Below are 13,840 nucleotides of genomic sequence, written 5' to 3'. Positions count from 1 at the left end.
GGAAGTGCAGCTCAGTTTACACCTCATTTTGTGGGCAGTGAGCACATAGTCTGTCTTCTCTTGTGAGCCAGTTCTGCCTACAGCGACCTTTCTCAATAGCAAGGCTATGCTCACTGAGTCAAATCAAATCAAATGTTATTAGTCACATGCGCCGAATACACAGGTGTACAGTGAAATGTTTACCTATGAGCCCCTAACCTACGATGCAGTTTAAACCAAATATGAGTAAGAATAAGAAATAAAAGTAACAAGTAATTAAAGAGCAGCAGTTAAATAACAATAGCAAGACTATACACAGGGGGGTACCGGTACAGAGTCAATGTGGAGACTATATACAGGGGGTACCAGTACAGAGTCAATGTGGAGACTATATACAGGGGGTACCGGTACAGAGTCAATGTGGAGACTATATACAGGGGGTACCAGTACAGAGTCAATGTGGAGACTATATACAGGGGGTACCAGTACAGAGTCAATGTGGAGGCTATATACAGGGGGTACCGGTACAGAGTCAATGTGGAGACTATATACAGGGGGTACCGGTACAGAGTCAATGTGGAGACTATATACAGGGGGTACCAGTACAGAGTCAATGTGCAGCGGCACCGGTTAGTTGAGGTAATGTGTAGGTAGTTATTAAAGTGACTATGCATAGATAATAACAACAGAGAGTTGCAGCGGTGTAAAAGAGGGGGGGGGGGGGGAATGCAAATAGTCTGGTTATCTATTTGATTAGATGTTCAGGAGTCTTATGGCTTGGGGGTAGAAGCTGTTTAGAAGCCTCTTGGCGCTCCGGTACCGCTTGCCGTGCGATAGCATAGAGAACAGGCTATGGCTAGAGTGGCTGGAGTCTTTGACAATTTTTAGGGCCTTCCTCTGACACCGCCTGGTGTAGAGGTCCTGGATGGCAGGAAGCTTAGCCCCAGTGATGTACTGGGCCATACGCACTACCCTCTGTAGTGCCTTGTGGTCGGAGGCTGAGCAGTTGCCATACCAGGCTTTGATGCAACCAGGTTGCTCTCGATGGTGCAGCTGTAGAACCTTTTGAGGATCTGAAGCCCCTTGCCAAATCTTTTCAGTCTCCTGAGGGGGAATAGGTTTTGTTGTGCCCTCTTCATGACTGTCTTGGTGTGCTTGGACCATGTTAGTTTGTTGGTGATGTGGACACCAAGGACCTTGAAGCTCTCAACCTGATCCAGTACAAGCCTGTCGATGAGAATGGGGGTGTGCTCGGGCCTATTTTTCCTGTAGTTCACAATCATCTCCTTTGTCTTTATTACGTTGAGGGAGAGGTTGTTGTCCTGGCACCTCACGGCCAGGTTTCTGACCTCCTCCCTATAGGTTGTCTCATCGTTGTCGGTGATCAGGCCTACCACTGTTGTGTCATCGGCAAACTTAATGATGGTGTTGGTCCTTAGCTTAGTGATGAGCTTTGAGGGCACTATGGTGTTCAACGCTGAGCTGTAGTCAATGAATAGCATTCTCACATAGGTGTTCCTTTTGTCCAGGTGGGAAAGAGCAGTGTGGAATGTAATAGAGATTGCATCATCTTTGGATCTGTTAGGGCGGTATGCGAATTGGAGTGGGTCTAGGGTTTCTGGGATAATGGTGTTGATGTGAGCCATGACCAGCCTTTCAAAGCACTTCATGGCTACAGACGTGAGTGCTACGGGTCGGTAGTCATTTAGGCAGGTTACCTTAATGTTCTTGGGCACAGGAACTATGGTGGTCTGCTTAAAACATGTTGGTATTACAGACTCGGACAGGAAGAGGTTGAAAATGTCAGTGAAGACACTTGCCAGCCCTGCGGCCTTGTGAATGTTGACCTGTTTAAAGGTCTTACTCACATCGGCTGCGGAGAGCGTGATCACACAGTCTTCCGGGACAGCTGGTGCTCTCATGCATGTTTCAGTGTTATTTGCCTCTAAGCGAGCATAGAAGTAGTTTAGCTCGTCTGGTAGGCTTGTGTCACTGGGCAGCTCTCGGCTGTGCTTCCCTTTGTAGGCTGTAATGGTTTGCAAGCCCTGCCACGTCCGACAAGCGTCAGTAGTGTAGTACTGTGTAGTACGATTTGATCTTAGTCCTGTATTGATGCTTTGCCTGTTTGATGGTTCGTCGGAGGGCATAGCAGGATTTCTTATAAGCCTCCGGGTTAGAGTCCCGCTACTTGAAAGTAGCAGCTCTACCCTTTAGCTCGTTGCGCATGTTGCCTGTAATCTGTGGCTTGTGTTTGGGGTATGTACTTACGGTCACTGAGGGGACCACGTCATCGATGCACTTATTGATGAAGCCAATAACCGATGTGGTGTACTCCTCAATGCCATAGGAAGAATCCCGGAACATATTCCAGTCTGTTCTAGCAAAACAGTCCTGTAGTTTAGCATCTGCTTCATCTGACCACTTTTTTATAGACCGAGTCACTGGTGCTTCCTGCTTTAATTTTTGTTTGTACGCAGGAATCAGGAGGATAGAATTATGGTCAGATTTTCCAATTGGAGGGCGAGGGAGAGCTTTGTATGCGTCTCTGTGTGTGGAGTAAAGGTGGTCTGTGTTTTTTAGAAGGCCAGCTCCTGGAGTCGCCTCTTCACTGTTGATGTTGAGACTGGACAGAAGAACTCTGCCTAGAAGGCCAGCATCCCGTAGTCGCCTCTTCACTGTTGATGTTGAGACTAGACAGAGGAACTCTGCCTAGAAGGCCAGCTCCCAGAGTCGCCTCTTCACTGTTGACGTTGAGACTGGTGTTTTGCGGGTACTATTTAATAAAGCTGCCAGTTGAGGTCTTGTGAGGCGTCTGTTATTCAAACTAGACACTCTAATGTACTTGTCCTCTTGCTCAGTTGTGCACCGGGGCCTTCCACTCCTCTTTCTATTCTGGTTAGGGCCAATTGGTGCTGTTCTGTGAAGGGAGTAGTACACAGCGCTGTACGAGATCTTCAGTTTCTTGGCAATTTCTCGCTTGGAGTAGCCTTCATTTTTCAGGACAAGAATAGACTGACGAGTTTCAGAAGAAAGTTACTTGTTTCGAGCTATTTTGAGCCTGTAATTGAACCCACAAATGCTGATGCTCCAGATACTCAACTAGTTTAAAGAAGGCCAGTTTTATTGATTATTTAATCAGGACAACAGTGTTCAGCTGTGCTAACATAATTGCAAAAGGGTTTTCTAATGATCAATTAGAATTAATCAATTAAAAATGATCAAAAAATGATAAACTTGGATTAGCTAACACCACGTGCCATTGGAACACAGGAGTGATGGCTGATTTTTATTTATATATAAAAAAAAATAATTCACCTTTATTTAACCAGGGAGGCTAGTTGAGAACACCTTTATTTAACCAGGTAGGCTAGTTGAGAACACCTTTATTTAACCAGGTAGGCTAGTTGAGAACACCTTTATTTAACCAGGTAGGCCAGTTGAGAACACCTTTATTTAACCAGGTAGGCTAGTTGAGAACACCTTTATTTAACCAGGTAGGCTAGTTGAGAACACCTTTATTTAACCAGGTAGGCTAGTTGAGAACACCTTTATTTAACCAGGTAGGCTAGTTGAGAACACCTTTATTTAACCAGGTAGGCTAGTTGAGAACACCTTTATTTAACCAGGTAGGCTAGTTGAGAACACCTTTATTTAACCAGGTAGGCCAGTTGAGAACACCTTTATTTAACCAGGTAGGCTAGTTGAGAACACCTTTATTTAACCAGGGAGGCTAGTGGAGAACACCTTTATTTAACCAGGTAGGCTAGTTGAGAACACCTTTATTTAACCAGGTAGGCTAGTTGAGAACACCTTTATTTAACCAGGTAGGCTAGTTGAGAACACCTTTATTTAACCAGGTAGGCTAGTTGAGAACACCTTTATTTAACCAGGTAGGTTAGTTGAGAACACCTTTATTTAACCAGGTAGGCTAGTTGAGAACACCTTTATTTAACCAGGTAGGCCAGTTGAGAACACCTTTATTTAACCAGGTAGGCTAGTTGAGAACACCTTTATTTAACCAGGTAGGCCAGTTGAGAACACCTTTATTTAACCAGGTAGGCCAGTTGAGAACACCTTTATTTAACCAGGTAGGCCAGTTGAGAACACCTTTATTTAACCAGGTAGGCTAGTTGAGAACACCTTTATTTAACCAGGTAGGCTAGTTGAGAACAAGTTCTCATTTACAACTGCGACCTGGCCAAGATAAAGCGAAGCAGTGCGACAAAAACAACACAGAGTTACACATGGAGTAAACAAAACATACAGTCAATAACACAATAGAAAAGAAAGTCTATATACATTGTGTGCAAATGAGGTAAGGGAGGTAAGGCAATAAATAGGCCATAGTGGCGAAATAATTACAATTTAGCAATTAAACACTGGAGTGATAATGGGCCTTTGTACGCCTATGTAGATATTCCATTAAAAACCATCAGTTTCCAGCTGCAATAGTCATTTACAACATTAACAATGTCCGCACTCTATTTCTGATCAATTTGATGTTATTTTAACGGACAAAAAAACGTGCTTTTCTTTCAAAAACAAGGACATTTCTAAGTGACCCCAAACTTTTGAACGGTAGTGTATGTTGTTTAGGGCCAAATAACATTCTAGTTTGCTCTGTTTTTTTTGTTAATGCTTTCCAATGTGTCAAGTAATTATCTTTTTGTTTTGTCATGATTTGGTTGTCTCTCTCTCTCTCTCTCTCTCTCTCTCTCTCTCTCTCTCTCTCTCTCTTATTAAACCAGAGTGCAGGCAGACTTGTTTCAACACCCTCCCATCAATGTGGGTGTTACATTTTAATCACACAAGCCTGGAATTTCTGCAGCTGTTTGCAAAAGGCTCTCTGTTTACGAGATCACACTGAGATCACACTGGTCGACAAATACAGCCTGTTCATAGACTGGCTGGCTGCTTCTCTGTGACTCCTCTATTCTCTTCACCCCCAATACAGCCTGTTTATAGACTGGCTGCTTCTCTGTGACTCCTCTATTCTCTTCACCCCCAATACAGCCTGTTTATAGACTGGCTGGCTGCTTCTCTGTGACTCCTCTATTCTCTTCACCCCCAATACAGCCTGTTTATAGACTGGCTGGCTGCTTCTCTGTGACTCATCTATTCTCTTCACCCCCAATACAGCCTGTTTATAGACTGGCTGGCTGCTTCTCAATTCAATTCAATTCAATTTAAGGGGCTTTATTGGCATGGGAAACATATGTTAACATTGCCAAAGCAAGTGAAGTAGATCATAAACAAAAATGAAATAATCAATTTACAGTAAACATTACACTCACAAAAGTTCCAAAAGAATAAAGACATTTCAAATGTCATATTATGTCTATATACAGGGTTGTAACGATGTACAAATAGTTAAAGTACAAAAGGGAAAATAAATCAACATAAATATAGGTTGTATTTACAATGGTGTTTGTTCTTCACTGGTTGACCTTTTCTTGTGGCAACAGGTCACGAATCTTGCTGCTGTGATGGCACACTGTGGTATTTCACCCAGTAGATATGGGAGTTTATCAAAATCGGGTTTGTTTTCGGATTATTTTTGGATCTGTGTAATCTGAGGGAAATATGTATCTCTAAAATGATCATACGTTGGACAGGAGGTTAGGAAGTGCAGCTCAGTTGCCACCTCATTTTGTGGGCAGTGTGCACATAGCCTGTTGCTCAATAGCAAGGCTTTGCTCACTGAGTCTGTACATAGTCAAATCTTTCCTTAAGTTTGGGTCAGTCACTGTGGTCAGGTATTCTGCCGCTGTGTAGTCTCTGTTTAGGGCCAAATAGTAATCTAGTTTGCTCTGTTTAATTTTTTTGTTGTTTCCAATGTAATTATCTTTTTGTTTTCTCATGATTTGGTTGGGTCAAATTGTGTTGCTGTTTTGGGGCTCTGTGGGCTCTAGTTGTGTTGCTGTCCTGGGGCTCTGTGGTTGTGTTTCTGTTTGTGAACAGAGCCCCAGGACCAGCTTGCTTAGGGGACTCTTCTCCAGGTTCATCTCTTTATAGGTGATGGCTTTGTTATGGACGGTTTGGGAATCACTTCCTTTTAGGTGGTCGTTGAATTTAATGGCTCTTTTCTGGATTTTGATAATTAGCGGATATCGGCCTAATTCTACTCTGACTCCTCTTTTCTCCTCACCCCCAATACAGCCAGTCTATAGACTAGCTGGCTGCTTCTCTGTGACTCCTCTTTTCTCCTCACCCCCAATACAGCCAGTCTATAGACTAGCTGGCTGCTTCTCTGTGACTCCTCTATTCTCCTCACCCCCAATACAGCCAGTCTATAGACTAGCTGGCTGCTTCTCTGTGACTCCTCTGATCTTAAATTAGGTAGCTCTGCTGTAAATGAAAGTCCATCACAGAGTGCTTGGTAGCAGTAGTGTAAAGTACTTAGATAAAAATACTTTCAAGTACTACTTAAGTAGATTTTTTGGGGGGTATCTGTACTTTACTATTTATATATTTGATACATTTTACTTCACAACATTCCAAAATAAATTATTGTACTTTTTACTCTATACATTTTCCCTGACAACCAAAATTACTCTTTACATTTTGAATGCTTAACAGGACAGGAAAATAGCCAAATGTACACACTTATAAAGAGAACATACCTGGTCATCCCTACTGCCTCTGATCTGGCAGACTTACTAAACACAAATGCATCTTTTATAAATAATGTCTGAGTGTTGGAGTGTGACCCTGGCTATCCGGAAGAAAGAACATTTACAAGAAAATGGGGCTGTCTGCTTTGCTTAATATAAGGAATTTAAAATGATTTTACTCAAGTAGTATTTTACTGGGTGACTTCCACTTTTACTTGAGTAGCTTTCTATGAAGGGATCTTTACTGCTACTCAAGTATGACACTCGTCCTTTCCACTCGTCCTTTCCACTCGTCCTTTCCACTCGTACCTGTATACGGGTTGAAAACGGCTGATTTGGACACTAAAAAGCAGCTAAACCAGAACACAGTGGTTGTACTGTAAACATGCTATACACGACGTCAGAGCTCAGGCTAAACCTGAACACAGTGGTTGTACTGTAAACATGCTATACACGACGTCAGAGCTCAGGCTAAACCTGAACACAGTGGTTGTACTGTAAACATGCTATACACGACGTCAGAGCTCAGGCTAAACCTGAACACAGTGATTGTACTGTAAACATGCTATACATGACGTCAGAGCTCAGGCTAAACCTGAACACAGTGGTTGTACTGTAAACATGCTACACACGACATCAGAGCTCAGGCTAAACCTGAACACAGTGGTTGTACTGTAAACATGCTATACACGACGTCAGAGCTCAGGCTAAACCTAAACACAGTGGTTGTACTGTAAACATGCTATACACGACGTCAGAGCTCAGGCTAAACCAGAACACAGTGGTTGTACTGTAAACATGCTATACACGACGTCAGAGCTCAGGCTAAACCTGAACACAGTGGTTGTACTGTAAACATGCTATACACGACGTCAGAGCTCAGGCTAAACCTGAACACAGTGGTTGTACTGTAAACATGCTATACACGACGTCAGAGCTCAGGCTAAACCTGAACACAGTGGTTGTACTGTAAACATGCTATACACGACGTCAGAGCTCAGGCTAAACCTGAACACAGTGGTTGTTCTGTAAACATGCTATACACGACGTCAGAGTTCAGGCTAAACCCGAACACAGTGGTTGTACTGTAAACATGCTATACACGACGTCAGAGCTCAGGCTAAACCTGAACACAGTGGTTGTTCTGTAAACATGCTATACACGACGTCAGAGCTCAGGCTAAACCTGAACACAGTGGTTGTACTGTAAACATGCTCTACACGAAGTCAGAGCTCAGGCTAAACCTGAACACAGTGGTTGTACTGTAAACATGCTATACACGACGTCAGAGCTCAGGCTAAACCTGAACACAGTGGTTGTACTGTAAACATGCTATACACGACGTCAGAGCTCAGGCTAAACCTGAACACAGTAGTTGTACTGTAAACATGCTATACACAACGACGTCAGAGCTCAGGCTAAACCTGAACACAGTGGTTGTACTGTAAACATGCTATACACGACGTCGGCGCTCAGGCTAAACCTGAACACAGTGGTTGTACTGTAAACATGCTATACACGACGTCAGAGCTCAGGCTAAACCTGAACACAGTGGTTGTACTGTAAACATGCTATACACGACGTCAGAGCTCAGGCTAAACCTGAACACAGTGGTTGTACTGTAAACATGCTATACACGACGTCAGAGCTCAGGCTAAACCTGAACACAGTGGTTGTACTGTATACATGCTATACACGACGTCAGAGCTCAGGCTAAACCCGAACACAGTTGTTGTTCTGTAAACATGCTATACACGATGTCAGAGCTCAGGCTAAACCCGAACACAGTGGTTGTACTGTAAACATGCTATACACGACATCAGAGCTCAGGCTAAACCTGAACACAGTGGTTGTTCTGTAAACATGCTATACACGACGTCAGATAGGTAGTTCACTTAAGTTAGGTAGTTAAGTTAAGTAGTTTGTTTAAGTTAAGTAGTTTGATTAAGTTAGGTTGTTTGGTTAAGTAAAGGTTAGGCCGGCAGACAGCATGTAGAATTACCATTAAGTTTACAATGGTTTGAGAAAGAGATGCTTCATATATACACCATCTAGTTTTATAACAGATACACCATATAGTATTATAACATATACACCATATAGTATTATAACAGATACACCATATAGTATTATAACAGATACACCATATAGTATTATAACAGATACACCATATAGTATTATAACATATACACCATATAGTATTATAACAGATACACCATATAGTATTATAACATATACACCATATAGTATTATAACAGATACACCATCTAGTATTATAACAGATACACCATATACTATTATAACAGATACACCATATAGTATTATAACATATACACCATATAGTATTATAACAGAAGCACCATATAGTATTATAACAGATACACCATATAGTATTATATACATATATATATTATATATATTATATTATATATATATATATACACCATATAGTATTATAACATATACACCATATAGTATTATAACAGATATACCATATAGTATTATAACAGATACACCATATAGTATTATAACAGAAACACCATATAGTATTATAACAGATACACCATATAGTATTATAACAGATACACCATATAGTATTATAACATATACACCATATATACACCATATAGTATTATAACAGATTCACCATATATACACCATATAGTATTATAACAGATACACCATATAGTATTATAACAGATAGACCATATAGTATTATAACAGATACACCATATAGTATTATAACAGATACACCATATAGTATTATAACAGATACACCATATAGTATTATAACATATACACCATATAGTATTATAACAGATACACCATATAGTATTATAACAGATACACCATATAGTATTATAACAGATACACCATATAGTATTATAACAGATACACCATATAGTATTATAACATATACACCATATAGTATTATAACAGATACACCATATAGTATTATAACAGATACACCATATAGTATTATAACAGATACACCATATAGTATTATAACAGATACACCATATAGTATTATAACAGATACACCATATAGTATTATAACAGATACACCATATAGTATTATAACAGATACACCATATAGTATTATATACATATATATATTATATATATTATATTATATATATATATATATACCATATAGTATTATAACAGATATACCATATATACACCATATAGTATTATAACAGATACACCATATAGTATTATAACAGATACACCATATAGTATTATAACAGATATACCATATATACACCATATAGTATTAGAACAGATACACCATATAGTATTAGAACAGATACACCATATATACACCATATATACACCATATAGTATTAGAACAGATGCACGTATAACAGATACACCATATATACACCATATTTTAATATAACAGATACACCATATAGTATTATAACAGATTCACCATATAGTTTTATAACAGATACACCATATAGTATTATAACAGAAACACCATATTTACACCATATAGTATTATAACAGATACACCATATAGTATTATAACATATACACCATATAGTATTATAACAGATACACCATATAGTATTATAACAGATACACCATATAGTATTATAACAGATACACCATATAGTATTATAACAGATATACCATATATACACCATATAGTATTATAACAGATTCACCATATAGTTTTATAACAGATACACCATATAGTATTATAACAGATATACCATATATACACCATATAGTATTATAACAGATACACCATATAGTATTATAACTGATACACCATATAGTATTATAACAGATACACCATATAGTATTATAACAGATACACCATATATACACCATATATACACCATATAGTATTATAACAGATACACCATATAGTATTAGAACAGATGCACGTATAACAGATACACCATATATACACCATTTTTTAATATAACAGATACACCATATAGTATTATAACAGATTCACCATATAGTTTTATAACAGATACACCATATAGTATTATAACAGAAACACCATATATACACCATATAGTATTATAACAGATACACCATATAGTATTATAACATATACACCATATAGTATTATAACAGATACACCATATAGTATTATAACAGATACACCATATAGTATTATAACAGATACACCATATAGTATTATAACAGATATACCATATATACACCATATAGTATTATAACAGATTCACCATATAGTTTTATAACAGATACACCATATAGTATTATAACAGATATACCATATATACACCATATAGTATTATAACAGATACACCATATAGTATTATAACTGATACACCATATAGTATTATAACAGATATACCATATATACACCATATAGTATTATAACAGATACACCATATAGTATTATAACAGATACACCATATAGTATTATAACAGATACACCATATAGTATTATAACAGATACACCATATAGTATTATAACAGATACACCATATATACACCATATAGTTTTATAACAGATACATCATATAGTATTATAACAGAAACACCATATATACACCATATAGTATTATAACAGATTCACCATATAGTATTATAACAGATACACCATATAGTATTATAACAGAAGCACCATATAGTATTATAACAGATACACCATATAGTATTATATACATATATATATTATATATATTATATTATATATATATATACACCATATAGTATTATAACATATACACCATATAGTATTATAACAGATATACCATATAGTATTATAACAGATACACCATATAGTATTATAACAGAAACACCATATAGTATTATAACAGATACACCATATAGTATTATAACAGATACACCATATAGTATTATAACATATACACCATATATACACCATATAGTATTATAACAGATTCACCATATATACACCATATAGTATTATAACAGATACACCATATAGTATTATAACAGATAGACCATATAGTATTATAACAGATACACCATATAGTATTATAACAGATACACCATATAGTATTATAACATATACACCATATAGTATTATAACAGATACACCATATAGTATTATAACAGATACACCATATAGTATTATAACAGATACACCATATAGTATTATAACAGATACACCATATAGTATTATAACAGATACACCATATAGTATTATAACATATACACCATATAGTATTATAACAGATACACCATATAGTATTATAACAGATACACCATATAGTATTATAACAGATACACCATATAGTATTATAACAGATACACCATATAGTATTATAACAGATACACCATATAGTATTATAACAGATACACCATATAGTATTATAACAGATACACCATATAGTATTATAACATATACACCATATAGTAGTATAACAGATACACCATATAGTATTATAACAGATACACCATATAGTATTATAACAGATACACCATATAGTATTATAACATATACACCATATAGTATTATAACAGATACACCATATAGTATTATAACAGATACACCATATAGTATTATAACAGATACACCATATAGTATTATATACATATATATATTATATATATTATATTATATATATATATATACACCATATAGTATTATAACAGATATACCATATATACACCATATAGTATTATAACAGATACACCATATAGTATTATAACAGATACACCATATAGTATTATAACAGATATACCATATATACACCATATAGTATTATAACAGATACACCATATAGTATTAGAACAGATGCACGTATAACAGATACACCATATATACACCATATTTTAATATAACAGATACACCATATAGTATTATAACAGATTCACCATATAGTTTTATAACAGATACACCATATAGTATTATAACAGAAACACCATATATACACCATATAGTATTATAACAGATACACCATATAGTATTATAACATATACACCATATAGTAATATAACAGATACACCATATAGTATTATAACAGATACACCATATAGTATTATAACATATACACCATATAGTATTATAACAGATATACCATATATACACCACATAGTATTATAACAGATTCACCATATAGTTTTATAACAGATACACCATATAGTATTATAACAGATATACCATATATACACCATATAGTATTATAACAGATACACCATATAGTATTATAACAGATACACCATATAGTATTATAACAGATACACCATAGAGTATTATAACAGATACACCATATAGTATTATAACAGATACACCATATATATACCATATAGTATTATAACAGATTCACCATATAGTATTATAACAGATACACCATATATACACCATATAGTTTTATAACAGATACACCATATAGTATTATAACAGATACACCATATAGTATTATAACAGATACACCATATATACACCATATAGTATTAATACAGATACACCATATATACACCATATAGTATTATAACAGATGCACCATATAGTATTATAACAGATTCACCATATAGTATTATAACAGATACACCATATAGTATTATAACAGATACACCATATATACACCATATAGTATTAATACAGATACACCATATATACACCATATAGTATTATAACAGATTCACCATATAGTATTATAACAGATGCACCATATGGTATTATAACAGATACACCTTATAGTATTATAACAGATACACCATATAGTATTATAACAGATACACCATATATACACCGTATTTTATTATAACAGATACACCATATAGTATTAATACAGATACACCATATATACACCATATTTTATTATAACAGATACACCATATAGTATTATAACAGATAGACCATATAGTATTATAACAGAAGCACCATATAGTATTATAACAGATAGACCATATAGTATTATAACAGAAGCACCATATAGTATTATAACAGATACACCATATAGTATTATAACAGATACACCATATAGTATTATAACAGAAGCACCATATAGTATTATAACAGATACACCATATAGTATTATAACAGATACACCATATAGTATTATATATATATATATATTATATATATTATATTATATATATATACACCATATAGTATTATAACAGATACACCATATAGTATTATAACAGATACACCATATAGTATTATAACAGATACACCATATAGTATTATAACAGAAGCACCATATAGTATTATAACATATACACCATATAGTATTATAACAGATACACCATATAGTATTATATATATATATATATTATATATA

The 13,840-nt window shown here is 35.9% G+C and overlaps 1 protein-coding gene across 1 annotated transcript in view; it reads left to right on the top strand.

The window, feature by feature from the left end:
* LOC139390116 (AT-rich interactive domain-containing protein 3A-like) overlaps positions 1–13,840 on the top strand; it is a 223,416-nt gene that overhangs the window by 14,636 nt on the left and 194,940 nt on the right. The window lies entirely within an intron of this gene.

Source organism: Oncorhynchus clarkii, chromosome 30, assembly GCF_045791955.1.
Source record: "Oncorhynchus clarkii lewisi isolate Uvic-CL-2024 chromosome 30, UVic_Ocla_1.0, whole genome shotgun sequence".
Classification (NCBI taxonomy): Eukaryota; Metazoa; Chordata; class Actinopteri; order Salmoniformes; family Salmonidae; genus Oncorhynchus; species Oncorhynchus clarkii.
This window is presented reverse-complemented; position numbering and strand designations above follow the sequence as displayed.